The sequence below is a fragment of the Pipistrellus hanaki genome (assembly GCF_964339955.1).
Source record: "Pipistrellus hanaki genome assembly, chromosome: 3".
NCBI classification, from domain to species: domain Eukaryota; kingdom Metazoa; phylum Chordata; class Mammalia; order Chiroptera; family Vespertilionidae; genus Pipistrellus; species Pipistrellus hanaki.
Genome location: NC_140505.1, coordinates 133379489 through 133389134, shown reverse-complemented (window position 1 = coordinate 133389134; position 9646 = coordinate 133379489). Strand labels below are relative to the sequence as shown.

General features: G+C 44.2%; 1 long non-coding RNA gene across 1 annotated transcript in view; it reads right to left on the bottom strand.

The window, feature by feature from the left end:
- Positions 1–6464: 6464 nt before the first annotated feature.
- LOC311619360 overlaps positions 6465–9646 on the bottom strand; it is a 4154-nt gene continuing 972 nt past the window's right edge. The window contains exons 2-3 of the long non-coding RNA XR_014794484.1: positions 9022–9118; positions 6465–7365 (exon numbers count right to left, since the gene is read on the bottom strand). This is a non-coding gene — a long non-coding RNA (uncharacterized lncRNA). The remainder of the gene's footprint in view (positions 7366–9021; positions 9119–9646) is intronic.

Genomic DNA, 9646 nt, shown 5'->3' with positions numbered 1-9646 from the left:
AACATCGATGAGAGAGAATCATCGATCAGCTGCCTCTTGCACACCCCCCACTGGGGATGTGTCCGCAACCAAGGTACATGCCCTTGCCCGGAATCGAACCTGGGACCTTTCAGTCCGCAGGCCAACGCTCTATCCACTGAGCCAAACCGGTCCTGGCCAAGACCTTATTTTCATGTCTGGTCTAGTAGAATGTCAATGGAAACAATGTTCCAAGTGTTGGGCTGACACCATCACTAATGAAGTGTTGGCCTAAAGGATTCAGTCAAGGTGATCTCATGCCACAACTTCTAGAAAACAAAAACAAAGCAAAAACACAATGATAACAAAATAACTTCCATAACTTGGTCTACAATGTTCAGAAACATCTCTTTTCAGCATTACAGGTAAAAGTATTCGTGCTGGACAAAAATTTCATTATATTGTAGGTGTTCTGCCCAAGTTCATTATGGTTTTTGGGTCCTTGAAGCTGTCCTGATTCATTTCCTGGCTTACGTTTTTCTTCAGTTTATTGAACTTCCCCAAATCTTGCCATTAAATTCCTCTCTCTGTTCAGGTTTAACAGAATCTCTGTCAGTTGATTGCAATTGAATTGATATTTCTTGTTTAATTAGATATTCAGATCTTTTAATTTCCCTTGTTAGAACAAAAGAAGTCCATCTCCAGATTTCAGTTGAATGATTATATTAACTAAATCTAGATGCAATGACCAAGGATTTCCTATGAAATTCAAATTCTTTGGAGATTAGGTGGGAGTATATATTGTAGTGTCCTACATCTAAGCTGGTTTAGTGGAAATAACTTTGGGGACTCTGAGTCCATGAGATTTTATGTATCCTGGAGCTTACCACATTGTTGGCATAATGTCATGAAGGGCACTCACTGCTGTGAGGGTGCTGTAACTCCAAGACTAAATTCTTCATTGGAAATACTGTGAGGTGTTACTTTGTCAATTACTAAGGTAGCTCAGATGGAGTTCACATTCACCCCTCTCATTCACAGATCTTTATCCCCACCTTGCCCTCATAGTAAGAGAATTAAAGTTCTGTTGCATAAATTACTGACCATATTGCAATAGACAGTCTTTTTATGACCCAACTCTTGGCTTTGCTTTCATATGAATAAAGGAACCAAGGTTCCCAAATGTCAGATGATTTTTAACTATTCCAGCAGTTTTGGATATTTCTTTTAAAGAAGTAATGAACAACATGCTCCTTCAAGATTTAAAGCATCTGCTCAAAGCATTTAGACTTTGCATCTTTGATCTGTGAGCAGATTGTAGAATAATTCTCTGCCACCTGAGTAGGGCGGTGTGCCTGGATAATCTGTGGATATTATAGAGTCTGCATTTTTTTGCTCTTGGAATGAGCAAATTGTGATAGAGAACATTTATGTGAGAAGCCATTTCTTTAATTTCTGATACAGGCAACAATGTAGTTTAACCATATTTTCTGAGACAATTAAATATCAAATCCCATTTCAATCAATAGGTACATCTTACTGAAGGCCATTCTGCTACATGCCACCAAGGTTTTTAGGTGGCATGTTGTCAAGAGGGCAGCACTGTTTTTACCATGTAAAATAAACAGCAAGCTTCTAACAGGCTTTTGAACCTTTTCTGTGGGATTTATAGCTCTGAACAATGACTATTTTCAATTAGTCAGTACACTACCAATAATCCCACAAGTTCATCAACTATTCCAGTTTTACATGAAACAGAATACTTCTTATTGTGGTAAATATTGGGATCCCATAGACAGTCAGAAGCAAAGTATGTACATATTTAAGGGACCCTAATTTTGTGGGCTTCAAAGCTTCACCTGGTCATAGAAATTTCAGAAAAACAATAAATGTTATCAAAGCTGTCCATATGCTTCCAAACCATTTTTTTAAAATGCAGGTTCCAGGGGTTTGATTCAAAGTATTTTTTAATGGAAAGAATTAATATTTATTGAAGCATACCAGTAATTCTTGAAAGGATTTGAATTGTCTCCCTTCTAGTTTTGCTTGTTTGATTAAGGTGACATTTTTTTTTTGTCCCCAGAAAAGATATTCAACATCTGCAAGTATTATAGATAGAACTTGATGTCTTTAAAACTACTCTGGTTCTCTCATCTACCCTGAAGCTAAAATTTACTGCATCCTGCAAGGTCTGAAAGGCAACTGAACAAAGTTTTTGCTCCTTTCCTCCATCTTCATCCTCATCAGCCACTATGCTCCCTGGCATTCATAACAATAATAGTTCTTTATTTGCTTAGTCTATTTTAAGCCATCCACTCTTCCGAACCTACTTTTGCAGCAACTCACCAGAATTGCAAAAAAGGCCATCTGTTGTCTCCACTATCTGTGGAGCTGAAGTGAAAGCTTAACTTAATGCTCTTCAGCAGAGCAATAGGAAAACATCCATCACCCAGAGACAGGTTAGTTCGTCTGCCCTAACGGACGGATGTCTGCAGTTGCACACAAGAAACTAAAAACTACTACAAAAGGTTCAAATTCTTCCAGAACGCAAAGCTATTTCCTAATTGTGTATCTGGTGCATTCCAAATTCACATTAAAGTCTCAGACCTTGGTATTGCTGACTGGTTAGTGCGATGAAGTACTCGATGCATTAGGGTTTTGACCTTTTCACTCCTGAAATAGAATAAGCAAAATGACTCTGATTGCTCACCCTGTGGGGAGACAAGCTGGCTTTTTGAGCCCCCATGGAAGTCCTGGGAAAGCAGTGAGAGGCCATTCCACAATGGGACAGGTTATATGCAGGATTTCTTATATCTGATATCCAAACTTCCTCTCATTCTCATCTTTTAACTTGCTCAGAAAAATAAAGTCTTCCAATTGTATCTTTTTCAATTTCCTAACATTGAACCCATAAACCTGTTTTTAACCCACCCATTCCTTCCACCTTCCTATAAAAATCTAGAGGCCCAGTGCGAGTAGCTCGCTTCTGCTTGCCTCAGCTGGCTGCCCAGCCCATCACCACTAGAAGCTGAGGGGAACTGAGAGGTGCTCCATGCATCTCCTGGTGACCAGTCTTTGGTCGTTATAGCATTACAATCACTAGATTTTTATTATATAGATAATTGAGAATTTATTATATATTAGGCAGTTTCTTCAGTACTTTGTATATGTAAAACCAAAGAATTCTCACAGTTCTGTGAGAATTGTAACTGTATAATCAAGATTTGCCAATGAGGCCACTCAAGTGAGTTGTTTAGTTACATAGTTGGGAAGTCGCAGAGCCAGGATTCAAACACAGGAGTTGGACTTAGAGCCCAGGTTATCTACTACACTGCCCCAAGTGAGGGGACCTGTGTTCTCATGTCATCCTTCTCTAAGCACCCACTCTGTGCCAGGAGGTATGTAATGATATGTAAAAACAGGTATTAGACATGCAGTTGTGCTAGCTCATGAATAATGAATGGCAAAGTGAGAAAGGAATACACTACTAGGAACACCTTGACTTAGGATGGGGGAACCAAAGGAAGCTGCCCAGGAAAAGAGACGTTTACGCTGAATGATGGAGGATGGGTAGGAAGTACCTTGGGAAAGAGGATCAAGGACAGCTATTGTGGAGGAAGCAGGATATGTCAAAGATGAGCCCCCAGCTCATGGCTGGCTCATCTGAAGCCAGTTACACAATAATTTTGGAAGAAAAACACATAGGCAATTTCCTGATCCTTTTCCGTGACAGGAAGTCATTTCACCATACAGTATTTTATATATCTGAACTCTTAAATGTTTTGACAAATATATAAAATACATAACATAAATATGTGTATATACAAATAGCTATATCAATGCATAGATATATACACGTGTGTGTGTGTGCTCACATGTATATCTTCATTCAAAAGCAGGAAACAGGAAAACCAACCCTGAGACTTTAAGAAATGGCGTAGTAGATGGGGGAGACCAATGAACAGGGAGCCAGAGGCTCCTGATTCTAGTTCTGGTTTGGCAATGAACTCACTAGGTGACCTGGGCCTTCATTTCTTCCTCTGTTACATGGAGATAGCAGTGCCTGCCTTGGTATAGCCGCACAGTCTTTGTAAGGATTAAACAATATTATCCACTGGGGGGAACAAGCTTTGAAAACATTCCCATGCCTTGGCGAAGAGCCTCGGAAAGTGCTGGTTAAGTGGAGATTCCAAGGAAGTTTGCTTCAGTTTCCTCTGCGTTATTGGATTTTCTTGTTGGGGGAAAAAAAATGTGTGTGCTTTGTGAAGCAGGATTTCAGAGTTCCAGACTTCCTTAACAAGTACAGCACATGCCCCTGAGGGTGTACAGCACACACTCCCCTTTTAACAGCTTCACATTCCACTTAGTGCTCGGCGTTTCTGCTTCAGAATGAATGCCACCTCATGGCTGGCATTGGCTGTGTGTGCCAGCTGGGTCTTAGTTCATTTTTATCAGTGATTAACGCAGACAAAATGGGTTGGGAAAGGAGAAGTGATGCTCTGCTTGATAAAAATAAAACACATTCTTTCAATAGAGAGAGGGGATGAAGAGAAAACAATTGACTGAGGAGAAAGAGGGTGGCCTAGCAACTGCAGAGGGAATTTACGGTTTGGCATTGGAGGCTTTTGGCTTGTAGTCCTAAATGTGACATATTGAATTGTGTGACTTGCATACACACACACTCACACACACACACACACACACACACACACACATGTGCTTATGTTCCTATACAGATATCTTTGCAGGAATATGCAAGTATGTGAATTTATATTCATAACACATCCTTATAGAGTTCAATGGACTCTGAATAATCTATATTAATAATAGACAAACATGTAAATTGACTGTAACTCCACGATGCCCACACTCAATCAGGAGGGAGTATGCAAATTAACCCAATAAAGATGGCAGGCCTATGGGTAGCACACACGCATGCAGGTGCCAAATGGCTGGGGTCAGGGCGGGACACCCAGAACATGCTGCCCAAAGTGATGAAGCCAAGCACCCCACTCCGGGCTGGTGGGCAGCACACGCAGGCACGGAGAGGCTGGTGGGCGGGGTGGAGCCGGTCGCCTGCCTTCATTGCCTTGAGCAGCGTGCTCTGGCAGGTGGGCAGAGCCTGCAGGTGCAGAGCGGCCAGCGGGCAGTGTGTTTCAGGCCTGTGGACAGCATGCTTGGAGAGGCTCTGGATGGAGGAGGCAGGCCAGAGGAGGGTGACCTGTACACCCACATGGCCATGGTGGCAGCTGTGAGCACACCAAGCTGAGCCTGTGAGCCCGAGCTGAAGTAGCACCTGCAGGCCATCGGTGCTGAGGAGTGGCGGTGAAAGTCCTGCCTCCTGGCCCAGAAGGTGCATGATCGCAGGGACAGACACCATGGAGGGCCATATTGACGTCCTCCTGGCCCCACCAGGGGGGTTTGTGTGTTTGGCAGCTGCAGGCCTCCGGTGAGTGCATCCTCTCCTCCCCTCCATGGCGTGTGAATGTTCCCCAGCACGTTGTCACCCACACGAGCCTGCAACAGTCCCGGACCATGGTGCATGCAAGTTCTCCTCTCTCCCCTGCCCATCCGCTGCACTCCCATCAACCCCAGCATGCCTGTGTCCCCCACAGGATGTGTGCACGTCCCCTCCGGCACACTCATGTCCTTTGGAGAGTGTCTGGGTGTTCTGGGTGCTGGGGGTGGGCGCCTGTGAGATGACAATACCTACTAGTTCCAATGGGTTTAAGCATGAAAAGAAAGAAACAACAATGGGCCTGTCGTTTGTGAAAAGTGTGGGCACAAACCAGCAGTCAGACATTCCCCAAGGGGTCCCAGATTGGAGAGGATGCAGACCAGACCGAGGGGGCCCTCTCTCCCCCACCCCTGTGCACAAATTTCATGCACCGGGCCTCTAGTACCAGTATAATTTTATACTTTAAGATGATTTTCTGTTATTTTAATAAAGTGGAACTTTTAACTATTCTAAATTTATTTCTATTGTTAGAAGTCAGGGTTTTAAATTATAAGCAGCTGACAGAAAGCCATTCTAGGAGAAAAAAAAATCTTTATTGTTAGAAGTATTCCATATATCCCCTTTTATCCCCCGCTAACCCCTTCTAGCCCACACTCAGGCCTTTACCACTCAATTGTCTGTGTCCATAGGTTATGCATATATGCATACAAGGTCTTTGGCTGATCTCTTCCCACCACCCCTGCCTTCCCTCTGAGATTCGACAGTCTGCTCCATGTTTCTATGTATCTGAATTATTTTGTTCATCAATTTATTTTGTTCATTAGATTCCACATGTGAGTGAGATAATGAGATACTTTCCTTTCTCTGACTGGAGTATTTCACTTAGCATGATATCAAAAGCTTTTGAATACTCACGGAATTGCCAGGTAACTCAGAGCACAAACTCCTGAGCTCTATGGAATGAGCAACGCCTAGACTCAAACTGAGGGCCTGCTCCGGGAGCTCATGCCAGCTGCTACCAGGCCTGAACTTGGCAGCTGGCCCCTCAGCCCTGGCTGCTGCCTCTGCCATCTCTGCCCCTGGGGCCCAGGGCCTTGGTCACCAGCAGCTGCCACCACTGCCAGAGTACTCATCCTTATCCAAGCTGCTTGCCTCACCAAGTCCAGCTTCTAACTCAGCAATGGATGTATCTGAAACACAGCAGTAAAGAAATATGGGAAACAATGGAAATGCAGCATTTTCAGCTTCTCTGCCGGTTAACACCATGACCTCCCACCAAGAATCATAAGGCGGGGAAGTCTCAAACATGGGTATGTATGGAGGTATTCAGACATTTGTGGGGCAACCAAAGAGAACGGCTTCATTTTTTAAGAAAGTCACTGAGAAGGGGAGTTTAGGAGGAGGTGGATTTTACCAAAAGGCTATTTGACTCTCAAAGTTCATGAAGCAGCACGTCCCATGGGCTGAGGGCATCCTGCCTTCACCGGCCCCGATGGGGGCACACAGAGCTAGTGAGTCATTCAGTGAAGTTTGCTATGCCCTGGGCCAGGAGAAGGAAGGGCTGTTACCTCCTGAATTGCCATGTCTTAGACCATTTGTAGCTGTTCCTTGCTATTCTTGAGAAAAGAAAAGGGGGGGGGGGGGGGGGAGAAGAGCAACAGCCTCTGTACAGGTAGCAGTCACACTCTTCCTGGAGCCACTTCCTTGACTTTGGTCGGAGGTGTGGCTGGAGGAGGGGGTCTTCGTTAAACAAACCTCTGCGAAGACTCAGCGTGGGCACAGCCACTGCGTCCCGGTGCCAAGATCTTCCCAGAAGGAGCCTTTGGAGGATTTAGGTCTCCGAGTGTGGAAAGCTGGTTGGCAGCCAACACACCTTCTCCGGAGACACACAGAAACATTGGGGCGCAGCATTCCGCAGCCTTTTTCTCTTTACCTGATCTGTATGCACCCTTTAGGAAAAAACATTTTAATGTCCATGTTAACATCTCACCATTGCTGAGCGGCCACCTGTCACCTCTCCCCCCACCAGATCAACAACCACAGTCTCTCCCCTCACCGCCCCCCAGCCTCTGGCAGAAGGTCCTGCCTGCAGAGGAAGCAATTCAGCGGGCCTTTGGAAGGCAGCCGAGCAGCAGCGGGAGGCCTATTAAATCCACAATTTTAGACTCTCGGGGTGGGCATTTTCTTGTGGCGTATTAAGTAACACACCTACTCAAGTTACTGTGTGAACTCTGTGGACAGCTGCCCTTTCAGTGAGAAGCGAATGCTTGCGCTGCACTCTGCCCACCCCAACCCCTCCTACCCCCCAAGTTCAAGCACAGACTCTTTAGAGAAGGTGAATTGGAAAGAACAGTGTAAAAGGAATAAAACCTGAAGAAGGATTCCACTGGCCAGGCACTCCAAGTGCTCAGGGATTCACCCCCAAAGTCACAACCGGATAAAGAATGGGTTAGCCCTGACGAGAGGCTGAAGCAGTTAGAAGGGTCCCCTCAAAATGGAAATAGCCACTAGGTTCATGTTTCTCTTTGAGGAAATGCCCCGAGGCAGGAAGGAAATCGGCGGTTCAGAGAATAGATTCTGGAGTCAGAACAACTCCCATTCAAATCCCTTCCAGAGTTGGCAAGACCCCATGCAAGTCTTGCTGACTCTCGCTAAGCTTCATTTTTCTCTCTCACGATGGAAAATAATAGAACACCGCCTCACAACGTTGTTGTGGGAAACAAATGAGATATGAAATGCAAAACAGGTGATACCTACGAAGCACACACTGTGGATCAGCTATTTCAGTGTTTTCATGGACAGTGGTAGACGGGTGTCGTTAATGCGTCCCTCTTCCCTCCGCTTGATGAATGAGAGATATTTTCCTTCAAGGCGGGGCCATATGCTATTCATATTGGATATTTTATTTCATAACATGTTTCCATTTAGTGAAAAGCCTAAGAAAGAAAACGACCCTCTGCGCGTCTTGCTTTGTGCTTTTGGGAGGTAGGTGCTCTCCTCGGAGAACTTCCTGCGATGGATTTTAAAAGTTGAGGTGTAACTGACATGTAGCATTTATATTAGTTTCAGATGTACCACATCATGATCCAATAGCTGTATATATTGCAAAATGATCACCACAACGTCTCATTAACATCTGTCACCACACATGATTACAACGTTTCTCCCTGTGATGAGAACTCCTAGCAACTTTCAATAGGCAATATAGCATTGTTCGCTTTCGTGACCATGCTGTGCATTACCTCCCTGTAACTTATTTATTTTATAAATGGAAGTTTATACCTTTGATTCCCTTTACCCATTTCACTCATGCCCCCCCCTCCCTAATCCCCCCCGCCCTCTCCGCCTCTGGCAACCGCCAATCTGTAATGAATTCTTCAGGAATTAAATAAGAAGAATTCTGTGTGAGAGGGAAAATTTAGTACCCCGAAAGGGAACCCAAGGAGGAAGGTAAATAAAGAGAGGAAAATGTGTGGAAATACCATTTACAGGAAGACCCCCTTTCCCTCCTGTCTAGACTGAGTAATATAACATTGACCAATATAGAGTGTCACAGAAATGCTCGTGCAGAATGGGAGTGATGATCAGACGTGAATGGAGTTTACCTCTGCTTCCATGGTGCATTCCTTTCACAGCGGAGAGTCCAACTTTCTGTGGTGAGGTGGAAGGCATGAAATATAGATTGTCAGGCCTTTGGGGATGCTGAGGAATGAAAGGTACTTAATAAGGATAAAATTCATCCTGGGCTTATTACCTTGCCCTCTCCGTCTCACAGTCTCTCGTATCCTGAAGTAAGCTTGGCAACCAAGTAGAATAAAGAGAAAGTCATTTTAAATGATGGAGCCGAGAGTCTGTTCCTGGGCAATTTTGGGCACGTTGGAGAATAAACAAGGGGTAAGATCCTGAGATTAGCTCAGCGATTCTCCAACTTTTTATTTTATTTTATTTTATTTTATTTTATTTTATTTTATTTTATTTTATCCCTTATCCCTTCAGAGAGGCAGTTTTGTCTCCCCATTAGAAGAGAGGTATAGAAATATCTTTCTTTTGTTTTACCACAGAAGGAAATCTGTGCTGGGAGGCAAGAACAAAACCTAGAAAGACACAAAAGGTGAAAATGAAGGAGGGAGGTGGGGATCAAAAGGAAAGGGAGCTTTTGGCAGATGTGTGATTTGAAGGAAAAAAAATGGGGGGAATCAGAGTTGATAATGTGAAAGGAAAAGAATTTAC